The 23,826-nt window shown below is 33.2% G+C and overlaps 1 protein-coding gene across 3 annotated transcripts in view; it reads left to right on the top strand.

Annotated features, from left to right (window-relative positions):
- PTPRD (protein tyrosine phosphatase, receptor type, D) overlaps window positions 1–23,826 on the top strand; it is a 1,952,036-nt gene that overhangs the window by 1,010,699 nt on the left and 917,511 nt on the right. For all 3 annotated transcript variants that reach the window (XM_012721366.1, XM_004677659.2, XM_004677657.2), the window contains one exon: window positions 13,147–13,180. The gene's annotated coding sequence lies outside the window, so the exon portion shown is untranslated. The remainder of the gene's footprint in view (window positions 1–13,146; window positions 13,181–23,826) is intronic.

Below are 23,826 nucleotides of genomic sequence, written 5' to 3'. Positions count from 1 at the left end.
TAATTTCTGCCTGTGATTTATAGCAAAACTGTGTATTGAATTTCAAATACCCATTACTGAAATACCATATGGACTTAATGCATATTTCAGTGTATTGATTTGTGTCAGTAACCCTTGGTTCAAAAGCTCTACTTCATTTATCTAAACAACTGATGTTGTCTTTAAAGTAATCTAGACTTACTGAATTTGCATAAGGCCACTTAGTGAGCCTAACTATAATTTTCCTTGTATGACACTACCTCACAAAAGTGTTTGGTGACAGATTATTGCAAAGATATACTTTTCATATTTTTTTAATTCCTTCTTCAAAGTAGCAAAGATGGCTGTCAGTGAGACCTAAACATTACATTTCAGTCATTCACATGCTGTCAAATAAAATTTAGGCAGCTTTTCCTCTTTATTGTAATCATATCACATATGCCAGAAATAAAATATTTGAAGCCTCAGGATATTTTTTACCTGAAATATGAGTTTATATATGGAGTAAAATCTTTGAGAGTCAGTCATCCAGTAAATTTGAAAATCAACTGCTTTCCTGGGACTCTATTAGGATTGGAAAGTTATCAGTATTAGGCTTTTCTATTATTTCTGGAAATGTAAATTTTTCACTTGCTGCACCTGTGATTCAGTTTCATGGTGAGTTTCTGTAGTGTCATGGCTTATAATTTTTATATTGTGAACTCATTTTCAGTGAGGGGACTTTTCTGTATAGATGTTTGATATGATCTAGTTAGTTGTGGCCGTCTCCTTGCAGATGTATTTGGCATCTGCTTCTGTTAACTCATAAAATGTATTATTGTCCTTGAATAAATTTAATATACTTTATAGTGTCTAAAATTATACTAATTTTATTTAATTTTGTATTCATATTGTCAAAAAAAGATTACATGTCAACTTAGTATATTATGTTGCTAGTTGTAAGTCAAGGCACAGCTCCAGAATTGGATGTTCAAAGTATAATGAAACATTCAAACATAAGTGGCCAAAAGTCCAGTAAAACAAGATTAGAATCAAAATATAAATTGAAAATTGCTATTAGATATTATTGTAAATTACTATACCTGTGGGAGGAGTGGACAGGTGCATAGAAAATTTTCATAGACATAAAAACTGAATTTATAAAAATACTGTGGGGATAATGTATTGAGATAAATTTACTATATGTATGAGTTAAATTCATCTTTAAGTGAAAATCAGAAAATCTAAAATGAGAATAATACATATTAACCTTTGTCAGGAATTTTCCAAAGTGAAGTAATGGCTCATATCAAGAGTTATGACATCTGTCCTTTAGTTTAAGTCAAACAAATTGTAGTTGCCTTCTTTCTTAATAAATGCTGATTAAAGGTCCTAATAGTTGGGGTAGAATTTATAAGGATTTGAAGTAAAGATATAAAGAATGTCTCCAATGAGTTAGACAAAATATCATAACTGGGATATTTCTATTACCTAGAAGGAAATATTTTAAAAATAGAAGATAACCAATTTTGTACCAGGCATTGTGGTAATCTTCATTTTTTTTTTTTAATCCTCAAAATCAACCCACTTTACAGTTGTGGAAACTAACCCAAAGGCAAATATTTTTCAGTGGTGGTATTTTCAAACTGAAAGCTCTTAAAACCCTGAATTCCCTGTTTAATTTTTTATATAACACCTTATAATATTTACTTTGATTTACATTTACCACAGCGTTTAATAATAAGTAGAAGCTGAAAAAAATACTTAATTGAAATGACTATCCGAACTGAGTGATAAGTTTCATTGGATTTATAATGTTCTAGGAATATGAACAGTCAAGCAGTGCAGTTATGAATCTAAATAAAAGCCTATTTGTAAACATAACACATGCACTTTAGAATCATAAATGAGCTATATGGTTTGGAAAAATTGTTTGTCATATTTTGTGATTTTCTTAAATGCTTACTTATAAATAGGGTTTTATTTATTTTAGTATTTGCTGGTTCAGTTGAGTGTCACCTCCAACTGATCCAAAATTTAAGAAATGAATACTCAATTTGCACATATAATGATTTCCTTTGCTGTCATAAACATTAAAAAAAAAACAGAAACTTGAAAGCATCAGAAATGATTCAGTCAGAACACTTACATAATAAATCACGTGTGCTTTTTCGATCCACTGCCAATATTGTTCTCATGGTACAGATTCACAGTTCTACCTGTAGCTTACCCTACATCTAATTTGATACACAGTGCTTGTAATATTAACAAATAATGAGCATTCTTCTAGTTCTCCCAGTATTTGTTTTATTTTAAATTACTACTTTATAAATCCCTACATATAATTAATCCAAACTTTATAAAATAAAAATTATGGAAAGGTTCTTTTATCCTACATATGCTAATGTAACTACAACAAAATGTATTAATGAATTTAAGTATTTTATTCCTTGCAATAATCCTATGAAGGAGATATACTGACTCCCCAGTTTATAGATGAGCAGATGAACAAACTAAATTTCACTAAGATGTCAAAAAAAGTAATTAATTCAATGTACATCAAAATAAGATGGAGGGGCTTCCCTCGTGGCACAAGGGGTTAAATCATCACCATGAGGCTCTTGGCAGCTACTGCAGCATGAGTTCAGTCACTGGTGAGGAAGGTGACTCACATGGTACAGCAGACCTCTCCTGTCTCTCCTGCTGCTCCCCTCAGCAATGTATTTCAGTCTTCCTATTTTGCTCCACACTCTGTCTCTGGGGAATCATCTCACCACCCCCACCTCATACCTCTGGCCTGTACTCCAGCTCTTGTATGCATAAATAAATAAATTTAAATAAGTATGGCATACAACCTTCAAAAAATAAGGCTTTCCATCCCACCATTCTTCCTTTAATAAAGATTTATTTTCTCTTTGTTTGATGTATATTTGTGTACATATATCCAAAATAGCTGTGTGTAGTACCACAAAACATATACCTGTGTGTTTATAAAACAATTATTCTAATCATCTGAAGTGAAAACTGCCCAACAGACATCAACAATATAATGAATTCATAAATCATGGTAAATTCATAAATTGGCATACTACTTTCCAGTGAAAAGAAACACAATTATTGTTATATATGTCATCATGTTTGACTTTCGCAAAAGTAATATTGAGCAGAAAAAGCCAGATCCAAAAACAGACAAGCTATATAATTTCTTTGTTTAAATCAGAACAGATAAGACAATCTATTGATAGTGTATTGTCAAGTAATCAAGACTTGACTAAATGGTGGAAGGTTGCTGTGCTCAGGTGCACTGAACTAAATGGTGATAGTGAAAATGTAAAGGAGAAGGTAAAGAGTAGCAAGAACATAGACTATTTTTTGTATGTGATTGCTAAAAGAGAAAGAAAGTAAAGGTAGAGTGCCATTTTAAATTGAAGAGGAATGGAAGTAACAAATAGGGAAACCAGAGAGTAGCTACATACAAGGAAAGAAACGGGAAGTAATGTGATTTGGAGATGGCCATGAAAGGACTCAATGAAAATGTTCCTCAACCCTCAACCCCAAAACCTGAAAAGAATGCTTCTAAAAAGTTTTGGCAAGGGCTGTGAGCAATAGGAGCTGCGCTTTGTAAAAATGATCCTTGAAGGTATGATAAGGTATACAATTTTCAAAGGCCATCAGAATGATAACAAAATGAATCCAAGACCTTGGGCAAAACGTTCTTTCTATGTTGGAAGGAATAAAGAAGTGGGAAAAGAGAAATGAAAACATCTTACAGAAATGTTAGAAATAATAACTGGAAGAAGGAAGAGGAGTGCTTCGCCGAGGTTTGGCTTTCTACAAAGTTCATTAAAATAGCCACAATCTGACTTTGTGATGGAATTACCTAATTTTCTCAGAAACAGTATTTTATGAATTAAACAGCATTATTCTGATTTATATATGAGAAAGTCCAAAGTATTTGGTTATTTGCTAATTTTCTCAAAGGTACACAATAAGTTACTGACAAAATTTTGATTTAATCTTAATATTCTAGCCTGTAGCATTACACATTTATCTCTTTGGAATAAAGAATAGGGTTCACAAAAGAAAATATCTTTAACAATTCAATAGTTTAAAAACCAAGGCACATTAATTAGTATTTTACAATCATAGATTTGATATTCACCAAATTGGCCTAAGACTTCTTTTTCTTACACATATAAGAAACAATGCAAATGAATGATAATAGAGATGCAAATGAATGATAATGGAGATGTTTTGAAATGGAGAAAAAAAAAAGTTAATTTTCTTCAAAGCTTTTTTATTAACACTTTCTCCTCTTCTTTCCCATAGAAAATTGACCACATACTGTCCCTTAAGTATCCAGCTTTGGCAAATCTTTCTTGGGCTGTATCATTGCATTTAAATATCATAAATAAGTTTCACACTTACAGAGACTTACTTTAATCTCTTTCCTTCTGAGGGTGGTATTGAAAACCCAGGAGGTTTCAAAGGAATTCTTTCCTTTCTCCTATCAATTTGAAATTTCAGAGGGAGAGTCATTGGAAAAATTCGTGAATATTATAATCAGTCTTGATTTTAGTGAAAAAGTATAAATTCATGGAAAATATTGGGTTTACTCATAACAGAAGGGCGTCTGTGCCAAGAAACTGAACTTAGCTCACCCATAGGATGCATTGTTCTAAATGCCTTTGAGCATATCAGCAAAAAAAAGTTTATAGTTCAAGGGAAGCACCTATTAATTTTGAGGCACATGCTGGGGAAATCGATATGAACAGTGATGTACACAAGAAATCTAGTTTGAATTTTACATGGTAGTAACTCTCCAAACAAAATGATTCTATTGCTCTAATCTGTGAACACTAATAAAACTGACCCCAAAACAGACAAGGATGCAGTATATAGTAATAAAGACCATTTATTTATAGACCATTATAGATTTGGTTCTTATACAAAAATCACAATATTCTTAAGATTACTTAAAATATCATTTTTTAAACATACAGCATTTTCTCCTGTCTCTTAATTTCTTGTTCACTTTTTTTTTTTAACAAAAAGAAGCCATAGCCTCCATGTTTACATCAGGTTTAATATTATATGACTTCTACTTCCAAATATATGTTAATAAAATGGATAATTTCAGCTGTCTCTACCCCAAAATTAAATTAATGCTCTAAACAATAATTGACTCTTTCTTTGTAATGGTGTTTTCAGAGCATAATTTTAATGTTTCAAAAAATATTTGTCTTCTTAAGTATGTAAATATTATCCTTGAAATCCTGCATTAGCTACTCTGTATTCTCAGTATATTTTATTCCTCTACATAGAGTAAAAAGGTCAGTCTTTCATCAGCAATTCTTATTCTAAACCAAAGTTCTAAAATAATAAAATAATAATGTACAAGGAAAATAATAGAAAAAATAAATGATGAGTTGACTGTTTTAGGACATTTTTTTAAAGATTTATTGATTTATTCATATAGAACTGGGGTACAGGCCAGAGATGCAGAGGGTGAAAGGATTCACCAGACAGAGGGGGGAGCAGAACAGGCAGACTGATGAAGTACACTGCTGAGGGGAGCAGCAGGTGGGCCAGGAGCTGTCTGCCCCACCATGTGGATCACCTTCAGCAGGCAGGGAATTGAACTCACTAAATGGCTCTAACTTCTTAGTGCTGTGCTTTAACCCGCTGCACAGGGAGGGCCCAATTTTAGGACATTTTAAACATGCAGAAAAAATATAAAAAGCTGTAATGTTTGTATTGTGTTAGCAAATTAAAAATTATCTCAAGAAAAAGAAAAGTCAAAGTCCAAACGTTAATACAGCACCTAAAGGCTACATAAAGATGATTTCAGTATTGGATAAAGGAAATTAGATAGATGCAATGATGAAAATTAGAAAAAAAAATTTTGTTAAACAACTGTCTCCCCACAGTTACAGTATCAAAATTCAATTTTGAACCAAACATGTTCAAGTCTTACAGTGAGTATATTTTGTTTATGGCTTTATTTTACTTAACAAAGAATAGTCTAACACTGTATAAACTCAACTTATAACTGCTAAAACATAGATCTTGAATTTATACCCTCATTAATTGAAACTGAAGCATAATTATCCAGACTAAGTTATAAACCATACGCTAGATACTGAGCAAGATACTGCCTGTAAAATTGATTTCTAGATGTGCCTATCTACATATATGCTTTGGAATTAACAGTATGATTTCTGCTTTGTTTTTCCTATGGTTTTAGATGCATTGCATTGTATTGCCTGCAATCTCTATGGTAATTGGTAGCACTCAAGGAGCCTGAGAGCCCATAACCTTAATTATTCTTAAGGAACCTATGGCAGTTTGCCATGTTGTTGAGTTACAACTTGCAAAAGAGGAGATCAAATGAAGTCCATGGGATACATTAAACTGTAGATACATTGTGAATTTGTTATATCTCCTTTTCCTAAAATGTATATTTCAAAAATGGATAATCTTGATGACATTTTTTCTATTGAAATGATCTGTAGATTTTAGATTTTGAGAGGAATTAGGAAGAAATATAGGAGAGTAATTGATATAAAAATGTTCTAGTGTCTGAAATTTAAAAGTGGTTGACTGAAACTAATAAAACATTAAATACTTCTGGAATGTTTTCATACAACCATAAGTAACAGTGGAAGAGACATAATTTTAAGGAATCTAAACTGTATCCTAGATAACGTATAAATCAATTTATTGATTAGTATCCAAGCACAGCATAAGGAAGGGACTTGGTAAGACTCAGATCCTAGCTTTAACAAGCCACTCAGAACTCTAATTTTCTTCAACACCTACTTTTAATGTTAGGAATCTCTTGGCTCTGATCTAAATTCCTGCATTCTTTGCTGATGACAGTTTCCAGTTTTCATTCTTTTGTATGCAGTCTTTATCATGCATACTATTTAAATTGTGCTTCAGTAATCATTGTAAAGCATATAATTTTTTTGAGTTGAAGGTTTCAACTTCTTTAGATAGATGCCAAACAATTAGATTGCTGGAACCAATATACACATTTTTAGTCTTTTAATGTAAATCCAGATCATGTTCCATAATGGTTGTACCAGTTTATTTTCCTATTAATGGTATCATGAGGGTCTCTTTCTCTTCTTCCTCCCTAGCATTTGTTGCTGGGGGTCTTTTTAATGTGTGCCATTCTCATAGGGTGAGATAGTATCTTATTGTAACTTTTACCTGTATTGTTCTTATTGGAAGCAATGGTGAACACTTTTTCATGTATCTGTTACCTTCTGGAGACCTTCCTTGATGTATTGTCTGTTCAGATCTGCTGCCCATTTACTCATTGAGTTGTTTCCCTATTGTCAAAATGTATAATTTTTTCAGGTATCTAGGCTACTCATCCATTGTTGGTTATATAACTTTTAACTATATTCTCCTATATTCTCCCATTCAGTAGACTGGATTTTAACCTTTTTTATATTAATTTCATATATGTGAAAGCTTTTTAATTTGAGTCAGCCAAATTGTTTAACGTTTTATTTCTATTACCATAAGGGTCAAGTTTCTAATACAACTTTATCATTGCTGTCATGGGCTGTATAACCAAAGTTTTGCTTTTTTGTTTTTGTTTTCGTAATTGTTGCAGGTTTTATATTTAAATCATTACTTCACTTTTGAAAGATATTTTTGTGCATGGTTTTAATGTAAGAAAGTGATCCAACTACACTGTTTAAGATGTGACCTTCCATTTTTCTAATACCATTTATCTGAGATATGAATCTTTTGTCTTAGATGCTCAATGACTCTTATTGAAAAGTTTGCTATAAACCTAGTGCACATTTTTAAATAATTATTTTGCTTATACCTATATTTAAAAGCTTGCAGTTATATATGTTTTTGTGAGGTAGAATAAATTTTTTGATTTGTTTGTTATTGACTTAGCTTCCTGAAGAGATTGATAATAGAGAAAGAGGGATTTATGTCTTTGCATTAGAAGTTTATGTGTACATCTATTTATGACAACTTATGTTTATTGTAATTTTTAATATTTTTCATGTATTTTTCTTCTAAAGTTACTTTTCTCCTTTCTCTTTCTGGCTTTTATTGGACATATGCTGGGGCATTTCACCTCTTTCTACTTTTTTTCTTTGTTTCCCTTATAATGTTATAGAAAATTCTTCAGTTCTGTAGTTCTGTTAATACTTTATATATGTTTATTATATTTAGTTTACTTTCATTGATTGATTTTTTATTCCTAAAATTACAATTGATACGCTTATTTTATTTTGATTTTTTAAGATTTATTTATTTACGCATACAAGACTTGGGATACAGGCCAGAGATGCAAGAGGTGAGAGTTGAACAGAACAGGTAGATTGACTGAATACTGCTGAAAGGAGCAGTGGGCAGGTCCGGAGCCCTCTGCCTTGCTATGTGGGTCAAGACCCTGGCAGCGGGTCGAACTTGTGCTGCGGTGGCCTCAAATAGCTTAATAGTGCTTTAACCAGTTGTGCCACAATGGAGGGCCCTTTTAAAGATTTATTTTTGCGTACAACTGAGTGATATGCTAGAGGTGTAACAAGGAGAGGATTCACTAGAGATGGAATGGGGAACAGAATAGGCTGATCTACTTAAATAAACAGCTAAGCAGAGTAGCAGGCAAAATAGGTTAGCTCCCTGTCCTAGCAACAAACTCAGTCTTGTAATGGTGGGCCTCCGTGCAGTTGCACTGAGACTTAACTCCTAGGCTACCAGGGAGTACCGCCCCCAAAAGTAAACATTTTATTTGAAAACTATCTTGTCCTTTCTAGAATGTTTTTCTTCTCTCATATATATTCTCCCATATCTCATTTATAATAATATTTTAAACATCATTTCACACAATGAATTTAGTAATTCTTGCATGTCTTTTGCTGAGGATGTACCCTTGCAGAGAAGTCTGAAGTCTAAATATGCAAGATATCAATCCAGGAATATGTTTTTGTTATATTCTCTCTGTGGAGTATTTTTGTCTTTGTCAGTAGTATAAATTGAAACCCAAATCTGTGTAAGAGATTTCAGGTACTTTTAACCTCTTATCCTTGAAATCCTAAATACCTTGGCTAAAAGACAAATGTCACTCATTTGTTTCACTCATTTCTACCTGTTCCTTCAATTTTGACAAGTAGAGATAACTTAAGTAAATTTATTTTTTCTATTGCAAAGATAATTTTCTTCATTTTATCCAACTTTTGCAGAAATCTTTTGTTATGAATTTGTGTTATTGGTTTCTAGAATGTGATGTACCTTTTTGACCAATGGACTTACTCAAATTTTAACTTTAACTTCAGTAAAATAAATATGTTCTCACACTAATTTTGAATTAAATATTTTTTATTTTTAAAATAATAAAGTATTCGACCAAGTGTTCTACCATAATTTTATAAATTGTGGGCTTTAGACTCAGTGCATATTTATGGAATATACATAGTGACTCACTTGAGTCACACCAATTCTCTTTCACTCCTGTTTACTATCCCTATTTCAATTCATCTTCTGCCATTTCACTTCTGTCCTTGATTCACTCATGGCTGATGTGATAATGAGGGTTAGCGTTTTGGTATAAAGAGAAGAAAGTTCTAAAAGAAATATTGTCAAATTAGAAAAATAATGATAAATTTTATTTATATGTGTGTTAGATATGTATATGTTTATATGCATGTTTTTGTCCAATATATATGCATATGCATATTATGTGTACATACTATATATTATTGAAATACTATATATTATTGAAACGCATAAGAATTTCATTGTTGAAATAATTTTCTGGGCCAGAATGGGTACCTATTTGCATTTGTTTTCATAATTATTTCTATAATTGGTCTTACAAGTAAATACTGAAATAGCTAGCTTATTTATACTTACCACCTGCCTAGTAAAGATATACAGAGAAGGCAGTAATACATATTTAGTCTTCACTTTATTTTCTCTAACATAATATGATCACAATATTGAAATGATGTACAACTTAGTATTCTGTTCTGGCATTCAAACTCCAGCATTCTTTTGTAGAAAAGACACCCTTTTAAGAATTAAATACTGAAATATAGGGAGGTGTTTGGCAAATTTTAAATGTTATTTGAGTAAATTTACATATGAAAAGTACTCAGAATTTTTTCCAGGAAATGTTTGTGGTCATAGGTATTATCCATAATCATTTGACTTGGGCTGGCTATATTTCCATTCTCATGCCAACTTCTCTAGTTTAAATAAAAGCTCCAAAGTTTTCAACAGGGTTTTGTTTCTTATTTCTCAAATGGTTATTCATTTAGTGACTTACCTCCAAAAGGATTTACATATTTTGTGGGTGCCATTCTCAGGGGCTCATCAAAATGCAGGGGAAAAGAGAGAATAGTTAAAATATTTTGCAAAAAAAAAAAAAGAAAGAAAGAAAGAAAAAAAAGAAATACAAAAAGTTTGGTTTCATAAATGTAGTGAATTAGGTTGGAATGTTATAAATTATGGATATTGTAATTATTTTGTGTTACTAGACACCAAGGATTGATTGGGTCTGTCCTCTGACCCTTCAAAATATATGATAGAAAATCTCCATTTAAATGTCCCTAAAATAGTTACTGGTTAAAAGATCCCCTACATCATGATTCTCTCTACTGAGGTCTTGTTAGCTAAATTCCAGTTGCCTTTTTTGAGTAGCATAGAAGTCTACCAATGGATCATTGTTCACAGGAAACCTTAGTTCTGTTAAGTGCTTATTCTAGCTACATTGGCATTGCCTCTGGCAGAGATGGGCAAAGCAATAATAACTTGGAAGGTGCTTCCCTCTGTCATTTTTCTATTTCCTTATCTGCCACTGCAAACCTGATCAAATCAGTGTTCATCATCCACCATCTCTTTTCTAAAGAGAGAGAAAATGGTGAACCAAAATTTCATTTAAAAAGCAAAGTATCAATAATATAATCATAGTAATAATTATAGCAAACATTCAATAAAGTGTTTTTGCAAATAATTCTTACATAATTGTACTATTTTTTATTGAGGTAGCATTGGTTTTATAGCATTTGACTTGAGGTAGAAGTGCATATCTCTTTAGATATATGCTACACACCAAAGCCACTATCAAAGCATAACACTGCACCATAGTCAATTGAAACTCCACTGACACCTTCCCCATCTGGTCCCCTCAATTTTGCAATTACAATTCCAGGATTATTTTTTCCTTAGTTTAAAACATTTGGGGTACTCTGATCTTGCCTAAAAGTGTTCACCTGGTTGTAAACTCAAACTACAACAAATGCAACAAATGTTACATTCCTAAATATTACTCAAACCTAAGTGTTTCCTTGACTCACTGTTTTCCTTTTTATTTCGTTTAAGTCTCATTTTTCTATTTATGTGTTAGACCTTATTATACTATGAGAACAATAGGTTATTGGAATGAAGAGCATAACATAGCATCTAAGAATCTAAAGATTGACATACCATATTCCAGGCTTAGATATAAAGAATCTAATAAAGTTCTCTTTATTTAATTTCTTTGGATTATGGGTCCAGATGGAAAAGGAAAGGTGAGATATTGGGAGTGTGTAATACTTACACTATACGGAGCACCTGGCTTCACAGGCAGTACCTGATTGTGATATAATTAACTTGGACAGGGTTACAATATTATCAACAAAGCAGTGTTACTTTGTTCTCTATAAGAAGATGGTTCCCTTTTTAAGACTGTGGTACTCATTTCAACCTTGCTACTGTATTGATTCTGTTAATGGTTCAAAGCAAATCTTCACTATTTCTCAAACACTTCAAACGTATGCTATGCTAGTAGCGGACCAGTAAATATTCTCATCTTTCATATAAAATTAAAGCCTGAATAAGTATTTATTTTTTAATAAAAAAGAAAATATATTTAATTATGGTACAAATAGTCTTAATTTGCCTATAGACCAATCTGTAATAAAGGACATTTTCTTCAACTTCAAGCCCCTTAATTTATGTTATATGAGATTAAAACATTCATTCAAAATGGATATTACTATTCCTTTAAAATTCAAGTTTTACCTACAGTGAAAGTATACATGTCTCTAAAAGGAAAGTAAATAAACATAATGAAGGTTTACAAAACATAGTGTCTATATATTAATTTCATTTTCAACACTAATTTTTTTCACTTTATTTTTTACTTTATTTTTAATGGAGGTCATATTTGAATTACCTCTTTCAGGGATATCCAAAATAATGTGCATACCACCAAATTACCTGTAGTCCATCACTGTAATCCTCATGATTCAGTCCTTTGTTCTTAACCCTTAAATATGTTAAAGTTAGTTAAGGTAACATCTACAGGGCATCCATAGAGGCATAGCAAGAAATCATTTTGGTAAATAAATATGAACATGGCCAAGACATAAACACACACACACACACACACACACATAGCACAGGTTAAAATCAATAGTAGAATTATAAAATGTTTTGAGAAGATGTAGAAAGAGAAAATTAATTCCTTCTTTGGTTATCAAAACAAGTGTTAATGAGATATTGATTTAGTTGATCCTAAAAAATGGGTAGAGAACATCAAGGCAGAGAGAAAAGGATGAACCAAATTTTTAAGAATGACAATATAAACTTAAGAAATTATGTTCATGTGGGATAAGGAAAATAATTGAGTATAAACTTGAATAGTAGAATGATGATGCATCAGAAAACTATGGGAGAAAATCTTAGAAAGGGAGAATAGTAGCACTGACTTTAGTCACTGACACTATGCTAAGTACTTTATCTTGTGTAGACAAGAGACAATTTTTAACTTAGCAGGGTATTTCATGTGGCTAAGTAGCAAAGTAACTTGTATGTATTAGAAAAGTATTTCATGATTGTGTTTTTGCCAGGACTAAGATTGCATTATACAGAAAACTGTTAACAGAAAACTATTCCTTCTTACTTTGTAAATGCACACACAAATACACACACATACACATGTATACACACACACACACACATATATATGGAGAGAGAGAGATAAAGAGAATTATCTAATTTTTACCTAAAATGGTGGATATCAAACACTTTCTTCTTAAGGAAAGTCTTGCTTGTTTAATTTTGTTTCTATAGATAACAATCACTGTATGTATTTGAAGACAATTTAGAAAATTTTGGTAGTTTCTGTGATTATAGTATCAAATTGCATTTTTGTTTTTGCAGATAATGGTGCCTGCCAACTAAATGAATAACTGTGGTGAGTTTTTCTTTTCTCAAATCTACATAGAATATTTTTCTTTCAATATTCAAAAGAATTTATGGTTCCCATAAAATCTATAAAAACATGAGAAAACTTAGAAAACATGGATGTCAGGGAAGCTGAATCCCCCCATTGTTTTCTTCTAAACTGAATCAACACATGAATTCAATGTCTGCATGAGTCTGGGAGCACCACTGTTTTCCATTTTATGGGTACCAGGTGCTGCCCAGGGGTGACCCTGAGGAAGCACCTAAATGTCCATGCTTCCAATGGGCAGTAAAATGCCTTTTTAATATATATATATATATATATATATATATATATATATATATATATTTAATTGATGAGAAATCACATATAAGTCGGTAAGAAATAGCAGGAGTTTCTCTCTTTTCTCCCCTTATTTCAAGGAGGTGTTAATGTTCGTGGCCTGGCTGTGCACACAGGCTTATTTTCATTTTTCCCATTTCAGGGCTGATTAAATTTTATTTTGCTTTCATTTAATCATCCTATTGGGAACAGAAATTGAGAGAATTTTCTTTCCTATCGTTGTTGTGTATATGTTATTGCTCCTATTGAGACTCCTGTTGGGTAATAATGTGTGTGAGAAATGAAAACATGGTATTATGTTGTGAAAAATGACAATAATGGTGATAAAATATGTGTGATGATATGCCAGGGAAGGAAAGAAAAGAGAGGGAGAGATTGCTTTTTCTGCATTGCATTAGGTGTTTTAAAAAGTTTGGTTGTCTGCTTTGCCAATTAAGAGTTTGTTTTTCAACCAAATTATGTCAGTGGAGATGTTTGCTTTTTACATTTGCTTAACTTATTCAAACTCTCAATACAGTGTCAAAAAGAACTAGAAAGTAATATATTGTTGTTATTTACTGTTTTAGGAGTTATAATAACATTTTATAGTATTTTTACTAATGGTAAAACATCTAGCACTTATTGACACAAATGATTATTTCTGTTTTCCACATTACTTTTACAAAAAGAAAAAGAAAAAGGAATGGATATACCCTAATTGACTTGGAATATTATGACTGTTCATTGAAAACTGAGATGAGTGGGTGTAATCTGTATCAATCTAATTAATCTCTGAAAAAGTGAAGCCTTTTTCTCTGTCTTGAAAGACAAAACCTGACGTATTTGGGTGCTCTTTATAATACTGAGAAACTGATGTTTTAATGTGTTTTCTTTGCTGGACTTAAAAGGAGAGGCTTTGTATCACAGTGTTACCTGGTTTACTTCCATGTGAGTTTATTAGTAGAGCAGACTGTGAGAAAGGCTCACTTTTTAAAAAAAATAATATAATAGTTTATTTTTACATCATTTTGTGCCTTTTCCATCTCAGTTGTAATACCCATGGGCTTCCCATTACCAGATCACCCATGTGCCATCATCATAGTCCAGTGCATTTCCCTCCCCCCACTGTTTTTGATCCCATTCCCCACTCCACCCCATAAAATGTCTCTGGTATATAGCTGTTCATTATTATTATTATTATTTTCTCAACTGGTCCGTTGTATTCCTGCTATAAGTGAACCCATCTGGTATTTTTCCTTTTCTTTCTGGCTTATTTTACTAAGCATGATATTTTCCAGGTCCATCCATGTTGCTGCAAAAGGCATGCATTTATATTTTTGGTTGCTGAGTAATATTCCATTGTGTATATGTACCATATCTTTTTAATCCAGTCATCCACTTTTGGACATTTGGGTTGTTTCCATGTCTTTCCAATTGCAAATAAAGCAGCAATAAACATGCAAGTATCTCTTTGAATCAGTATTTTTGTGTCTGTTGGGTAGATACCTAGAAGTAGGATTGTTGGGTCATATAGAAGCTCATTCTTTAGCAGTTTGAGGAACCTCCAAACTAGTGGTTGTACTTGTTTGCATTCCTACCAGCAGTACAGGAGAGTTCCTTTTTCTCCACATCCTCACCAACATTTGTTGTTGCTAGTTGTTTTAAGATGTGCCATTCTCACTGGTGTGAGGTGGTATCTCATTGTAATTTTAATTTGCACCTCCCTTATTACAAGTGATGTTGAACATTTTTTCATATATTTGTTGGTCATCTGCATTTCCCCTTTGGAGAAGTGTCTTTTTAGCTCTTCTGCCCATTTTTTGATGTGGTTGTTTATTTTTGTTGAGTTTCATCAGTTCTATGTATATCTTTGTAATCAATCCTTTATCACTAGTTTTGTGTGAGAAAATTTTTTTCACAATCAGTGGGATGTCTGTTTGTTTTTTGTAAGCTCTTTAGCTTGATGTAGTCCCATCTATTTATCCAAGGATCACTTTTGTCCTGTGTGTTCAACTGCAATCAAGAAAACATTCTGAAAGAGGGTCGTTGTATAACAGCCTACACTTACCCATAAGCTAGACTTCCTTGTAAAATCAGAGATGGCCTGACTTGGAGGTGGTTGGGATGAAAATAACATGAAGTTTGATGGTATGGGGAGTGTTTATAATGAGTTTGCATAAGAAAGAGGAATGGGTAAATCTAAGCCTTGTGATATTGCAAGTGGTTAGGACAAAACAAATGGTAGAAACAAAAATAATAATGATGAATATTGCAATATATTTTACTAGCATTTCTTGTACTTTCATGTATCTGTATATCACATGGACTGTGATTTATAGATTACAGTCTATAAATCATTGTATATGCTTTTATGTTATATGTTAAAATGTGGATTGTAATCCATTAGGTATGCAGGAAATTTAGGGGCCAGGAGCTCTGTGTTCCCAGATGATGACAAAGCTTGTTGGTCCATGGACCACAGTGTAGCAAGTTATTAGTAGCATTTGCTTCCGTTTAGAATTTCAATGTAGATATTATTTTCAAACATTAGATTTAACTTAGATTTTTAGTGTTTTTATCCCACTATATTGTGCTTAATATTGAGATTAGAGCATAAAAAACCCGTATTTATTTCATCTACACATGGAAAGACTGGTCTATTTTCCCAAGGTCTGTTTTCCCCTCAGCTAATTAATCACTGGGGTAAAGCATGATGGATCAAAGATTTTGGGTCTAATACTTATAAATCAAATGCCATGTAAGATTTAACAAAAACAAATGTTTTGTTTTATATTACAATTCTATTCAAAGGTAAACATCATCACCTTTCAATTGTCAAATTATAAGAAAGCAACAATGGTTATAGGGGCTCGAAAATGCTAACCATAATATAAGTAGATGGTATGGCCATCATTATTCTTGAAAATACTTGACTTGTAGTACAAATAAGCAGTTTAATGCTTTTGGTTTTCTGCAATGCTCCTTTTGACAACTGTATAGGCTAATTGTTAGGTTATGCAGGTTCCAAAGAGATTAGCAAGAAAGTTGGATAGCAGTAAGACTGTACAGGGTGGGTCAGTAATGGTGCAGAGAGAAGTCAACAGGCTCTTGATCGGTGATGTAAAGGTTTTTGAAACAACTTCATGTCAGAATCAGCTGCTGAGCTGAGAAAATATAGTAAGACTTTAGTGTCACCCAGGCTGATGTCAGGGTATCTCAAGGTAGAGACTTACAACCAAATGTTCTGGTTCCCTGATTATTCCATGGGGAACTGGATTTGAATTCTCCTACTTGAGGAACTGAGATTTGCATTTGTAACAATGCCCCAGGAATGTAGATAAACCTCTGCCTCTGGAAGCACACTTTTAAAAGCAAGGGCCCCAAGAAGTTGCTCTTAATATTCTGGGGAGATTAACATTATCCCAGGGCAGTTACCTGTTCATCCAAGGATGAGAAGGGATGGAGATGAGAGGTAAAAAGAGTGAATAGATTCCCAAGTGACGCAAGGCCTGGACTCTGGCTTGAATATTCAATTTCTCACCTGATCTCATTCAAAGAGCAATAAAAAAATCCCTGTAATCCAAAATATCTCATCACATGTGTCATGTGATATCTGAAATTGTATGATTAAAAATCATTGTTTTCCAGATTTGACTGTACAGATATTATTTTTTGGTACAATCGTTAAAAATACAGAAAATAGAGAGGGGGATGGAGTGGGTAGGAATATCAAATCTGGTAATCATCCCATATGATTCTAATCAAGAATAGATTTTGGTTGGTTTAGATCAAACCCTCTTCCTGGCCCTCTTTCTTAAAGTTAATATATGCTCACACACACATATATACTGTTCTATTTTAGCAAGTTTCAATAAAACAAATTAATAATGACAGCTATGATTTTTTTGGTACTTAATATTGATTGTATACTGTTCTACATGTTTTATATGCACTAGAATGTTCCTAAATAATATTTAATATTAACCTCTTTATATAAAAGGGAATTAGAACAAAGAAACATTGAACCAGTCAAACTCACATAGCTGGTAAGTGGTAAAACTGAGATATGAAATCAGGCTTTCTGACTCCTTGCTCTGCTAACTTCTAATCAACTGTCAAATTAATTTATTCAGTAAATATTTCTAGAATAACGTGCATACACACACTGTAGGTAATAGGAACAAAGAGGTAAGCACAGCTATCTGTGCCTGCATGAAGACTGCTTTCTCATGAGAGACATCAGTTCTTGTTTTAAAAGATACTTTTTTTTTCTTTAAAGATTTATTTATATATGCATACAGAACTGGGATATAGGCCAGAGGTACAGGGATGGTAAGAGGAATCACCATAGTTAGAGTGGGGAGTAGAATAGACAGATCCACAAAGTACACTGCTGAGGGGTGCAGCAGGCAATACAGGAGAGGTCTGCCACACCTTGTGGGTCACTGCTGGGGAGGGACTCCAACTTGCACCTAAGCTGCTGTGGCCAGCTTTGCAGTGCTGCGCTTTAACCCACTGCACCACCAGGGAGGACCTCAGTCACATTTTTTAAAAGACCTTAGGATTCATGGCAGAAAACACAGGATGCATATATCATTCAATTTACTTTCTGACATATTTTAGCAAATTTCTTTAGCTCTTTAGCAATCTAACAAAATATTGTAAAGCGAAACCTAAATGAGTTGTTTTTATTACTTTACATGGTCATTGACAATAGTGACAAAAAAATTGTATCTCTGTGTGTGTCTTAAAAAATGCCTTTGGGGGCCCTCCCTGGTGGCGCAGCGGGTTAAAGCACAGCACTGAGAAGCTAAAGCCACTTCCGCATGAGTTCGATTCCCGCCTGCCCCGGAGGAGACCACATGGCGTGGCAGACCTTTCCTGACCTGCCCGCTGCTTCCCTCAGCAGTGTGCTTCCTCTGTCTGCCTGTTCTGCTCCCCACTCTGTCTCTGGTGAAAGCCTCTCGCCGCCCCTGCACCTCTGGCCTGTACCCCAGTTCTGTATGCATAAATAAATAAATCTTTAAAAAAAAAAATGCCTTTGGACCCACCCTGATGGTGCATCAAGTTAAAGCCACTTCAATATGAGTTCAATCCCCACCCTGGATGTGACCCACGTGACATGGCAGACCTCTACTGATCTGCCTGAAGCTCCCCTCAACAGACCAGTTGGCCTGTTCTGCTCCCCACTCTGTCTGGGGTGAATCCTCTCACCGCCCCTGCACCTCTGGCATGTACCCCAGTTCTGCATGCATAAATAAATTAATCTTTTTAAAAAATGGCTTATTTGATATAAGAAAGAACATTGTAAAATCACTCAGTATTAAAAAGGTGTTGGTAAAATTAATGATATTGAAATTGATAATGGTAGTTGCATAATGGTAAAAAAAAATAATGATAAAATAATGCTCCATAAGCACGTCCTATAAAGCTCAAGTATTGCACCAAGTATTTTACACTTAATATTTTATTTTATCCATTTACCAGTCCTACTAGGTTAGCTTAGTTATTACTCATATTGATACGCTGAAAACTTGTAAATATTAGTCTTACACAAGTCACATAAATAAACAAGTAGTGGAGCCTGGATTTGATCTAAGTTAACAAGTTTCTAGTGTTATTTAACAAACCACTCTGTAACTCATTGACTTAAAATATCTGTATGTTATTCTTCATAATTCTGTAGATTGACTGGATAATTATTTTCTCTACTTGATACTAAGTGGGTGACTTGTGGCTTCTTTGCAACTCAGGGCTCAACTGGCAGTCTCAGTTCTCCATGGCTTCTCTTCACTTAAGATATGTCATCCTCTGGAGGTTTCCCCCATAACTTCTCTCTTTAGCAGAATAGCATAGCCTATCAATATAAGTTTCACTTGCAACTCAAATCCAAGGAGAAGCCACAGTCCATTGGCCAAAATAAGTTACATGATCAAGCCCAGCACCATTGTAGGAAGAGCACAGTTGCTGGAGACACAATTCAGATTCTCATAGCAGATGTGGCTACTGCAAGGCCCATATGGTTTTCATTACTGTAGTATCAACTCACCCTGAGGAAATTAAATGTGAATGCTAGAAGCAAACAGGCAACATAGTGTTGTTGAAGAGAAAGCAAAGAGAAACTGCATCTGGGCTTATTCTAATAAGAGTCAGTACTCTGAGTAGTCAAGAGGAAGTTAATTATAGAAAATGCAAAATGGATAGGAGAGAAAAAAGAACCCAGCAATCTCACCAAAGAACCCTCACCTCAGGCTACTGGGTTCTCCCAGAGGAATAAGGAGTTGATGAACCAAACTTCAATAAACTATACTTAAGATTTGTACATAAAGTAATTACAATATTGTTTAAATAAGTTCAATAAAGAAAAAATGGTTAAAAGAAGAAAATGAAATATTGAGAGGGATGGCAGGTTTGTATGTTCAAGAATTTAGAGCTTTGAAAGGAACCCTCTATAATTTGACTGCCATATAACCTGAAATAGTTGGCAAAATTGTGTACAGTTTGCAAAATTGGTAATATTTGCACATAGGATTTCTAGTTTTTAACTACTGTAGGATCCTATTTTCACAGGCACACACCCACATGCAGGTGAGGGACAGGATAGTATGTATCCACATAGTTTGTCAAGTTAGGTCTCAGTTGATTCAATGCTAAGCCCAAAAATATGCAGACAAGACCTTGGTCTGAAAAATCCATAGGGCAATTTATGCCTGCTGTTATTAGTGATCCACTATCATAAAAATAAGCATCTTGCTATATGAATTTGTGAATGACTCTGAACTTTGATCAGACTCATATTGCGAAGAAATAGTCAGAATGAGTTAGAAAACATTCTGCTTATCCAAATTTAATTGCTGTAGCCATTAACTATCTCTGTACTGCACCACATCACCTTCACTGCAGGCCAAAGAGAATCTTATTGTCCAGCAGGACCAAAGTAAATTAATTTTATCTCACTGCTTTTCAAACTATCACTTTTCAGGAAAATATCTATCGCTAGGACTAAAAGTATTTCTTCTATTGCTTAAGAGTAGTAGTTGTTTAGGAACTAACAATGTGGAAAACTGAGTAAACTCAATATTCTCACAACTTCAAGTTTCTCTACAAGAACAAGTCTTCTGTAAATTTTGAGGTAACTTCAAAATAAGAAGACAGATAGGATAAAAGTGTGTATATGGAAAAAATGTTTTTGCTGTTTCTTGTCAGGAAATGGAAGTATAGTAGCATTCTCCTCTGTCCTAATTGGTAACAAGTTCCATTTCCCATGATCTTGTAGGAAGTTGGGTTTTACAAGCCAGTAAAGACTTAATCCAGTTTGCTATAAGTGGAAGAAAACTAATGCTCTAATATATGAGAGATTGCTAAGTTGCACCAACAAAATAATTGGGTGCATGTACAAATGAGGACTCACATGTACAGAATTCAGATTTTGTGTATGCAAAAAAGATAATTGTGTAATCAAATGGGTATCTTTGATTAAAATTATTGTATATGCAAATTCATTTGCTGAAGCAGTCATATCTTGGCATGTGACGTACAATTTGTGGCTCTCATTTCAGTTAGCTTAATAGTAGAAATAGTCTTACCTGTTGGATCTCATTTTTTACATACTAGTAAAAAAGGTAGCCAAATAAATACTAACTTTTTCCAAATTTTTATTTTAAATAATCATGTAATTGTCACTTTAAATATGAAATATCTTTGTTTATAATAACCTCTAAACACAGGGATTTTTGTTTGTTTTTAGTAACTTGTTTTGAAAACTGGTTTCACCGTTTGTGGAGAATAAAGGTGGTACTTAATATGTTGAGTTCATTTTGAGGTTTATTCCAAATGGAAAAGTTAAAAAACTGTGTTACAAATAGAATATCTGTGGTTATAACACTTCCATCATTTCCCCCCTTTATGAACATTTTAACATTTCTGAAAATTAGCATTTAAAAGCTTTTACTATATTTCATATAGTCTATTCTTAAAATATTACTTAGCAGTACATTTTAAAATAAACAATAGCTTCTTATCACTTAATTTTGATGAATACCATCTACAATCAACACCTCTAATTATAATTCCCATTTTGCATTCAATAATAGCAACAAACACAGGCAGCCTATGAGATTCATTTACCATATTTTGCAAATGATGAAATTGAGGATACAGATCTCATGATTCTGCCAAGAACATACAGAAAAGCTAGGGAATTCTGTACTTAATAATATAGTGAAACTGTTGTCCTTAGATATCACACTGTTTTTATGTATGTCCTTCAGGGCACCTGGGGCTGTCAAAGCAGCTATTGTGATAAAGATAGTTTATAAGGAAGATATTCTTTATTCTAAGATGTACTGGTAAGCAATATTTTAAGAATAATAGACTATATTAAATAGAGTAAAAGCTTTTTTATGCTAAATTGCCTCTTCTTTCTCATAAACTGTCCTAAGATAAAACATGGAAAATAAAAACTCAGAAATCTTTCTTCTTGTCTTTAATCCTACTCTCTTATTTACATATCATGTATCATCCGAAGACTATGGGACAGTAGAAAACTAGTTAAATAGCCTGGAGAACAAAGGATAGAAGCTATCGGTAATTGTTAGGAGTCAAGAATTTCAGGAGGCTCAGAAGTTTGGATTTTTCTATCTCTTGATAACGAGATTCAAAGAAAAATACCTAAATGTCAATTTATTCCCATTGCATGTGATCTTTGCTCAAACCCCTCAAATAACAGGAACTTTTCTGTTATTTGTAGCTGAGTCATATTCCACCATCTATATCTACCATATCTTTCTTATCCACTCACCTATCCTGGGACACTTATTTAATTCCATATGTGCCTATTTCAAATAGTGCTACAGTGAACATAGGCATGTACATACCCCTTCAAATTTATTTTCTTTGAATATCTAAGAGTGGGATTGCTGGATTTTATGTCAGATCTGTTTTTTTGTTTTTGTTTTGTTTTGTTTTGTTTTGTTTTGTTTTAAGACTTGAGAGCACTCTATAATGTTTTCCATAGAAACTAGACTGGAATCCATTCCAACTTACAGTGTATGTAAGTTTCTTTTTTCTCATACTCTCAAAGCCAACTTCTTTCAGATTTTTTTTTTTAATTATGGGGTCATTCTTAAAAGTGTGAGATAGTATCTCATTGTAGTTTTGACTCACATTTCCCTGGTGATAAATGATAATGTGCATTCCAGGTGAATAGAACTGGGTGTGGGGAAGCTTATGCAAAAAAAAAATAAATCAGAATGAGAAAAGCAAGTACAGGATGATTTCACTAACATGTAGAATTATAGAAAGAAAACAAAACAAAAGAGTAACAATAAAAAAAACAGAATAAACTTCAGAAAACTCCCTGCAGAATTGAAACTACCTGGGGAAGAAGGTGGATGTGAGGATAAAAAGGGAATAAAGGGCAATGGACTGTGGTGGAGAATTATTGGTGCTTTGGTGGGAATGTGGTTCCCATGTTCTTATGCCTGACTATGTGTTCATAAACTTTTCATATACCTGAAAATGTGTGCATCTATACTTCTAAATAATATAAATGTTGTAAGCCAACATTACTGTAATTAAAAATAATGCAGATAAACAACACAAATTGTATTAGTTCCTTAATCTTATTAAGAATGAAATCCAAATTCCTACCAATACCTTCGATGTTGCCCATGATCTGATCTACTCTGACCTCCTACCTCCTCCTCCTTTGTTACTGGGAATAATCCTAATTCCCTACTCCCCCTGGACTCTACCAAACCTGGGCCTGAGTCTCTTGCATGTGCTTTCTCCACATGAATAACAGCTTGATGCAATCATTAAGTCTCTGTTCAAATAGTATGACAGTGCTTTCTCCCATTTCTGCTTCTTACCTAACTTACCCTACTTAATTTTCCCTCCAGAGCACACATGTCACCTATTATAAATTTGTTTACTTGTCTAACATTTCCTACTAGAAGTTATAAAAGCTGTAAGAAATTAGTGACTTTGTCTATAAGCTACCCTTCTATATCCACAACCCTTAATATGATTAAATATATGGTAATTTGTTGTGCAAATAGAACAGTCAAGTGAAGGAAACAAGTAATTAAATGGACATTATAGGTTTCTTATCCACAGGTTGTCAACTTAACTGTTAAAATGATTGAATTGAGATACAACACAAAATGGTTTTCTCCACACTAGTGATATACATGAACTCATATTAAAAGTGTGGGCCAGTGGTAGTTAAATGCAATTTTACATGAGACAGGGAAAAGAAGACAAAGCTATAAAAATTTATTGCAATTAGATGTAAGTTATTAGGAAATATAATCAGAATTTTACTATATTAG

This window comes from Condylura cristata, unplaced genomic scaffold (genome assembly GCF_000260355.1).
Source record: "Condylura cristata isolate star-nosed mole 26May11 unplaced genomic scaffold, ConCri1.0 scaffold00006, whole genome shotgun sequence".
Classification (NCBI taxonomy): domain Eukaryota; kingdom Metazoa; phylum Chordata; class Mammalia; order Eulipotyphla; family Talpidae; genus Condylura; species Condylura cristata.
This window is presented reverse-complemented; position numbering and strand designations above follow the sequence as displayed.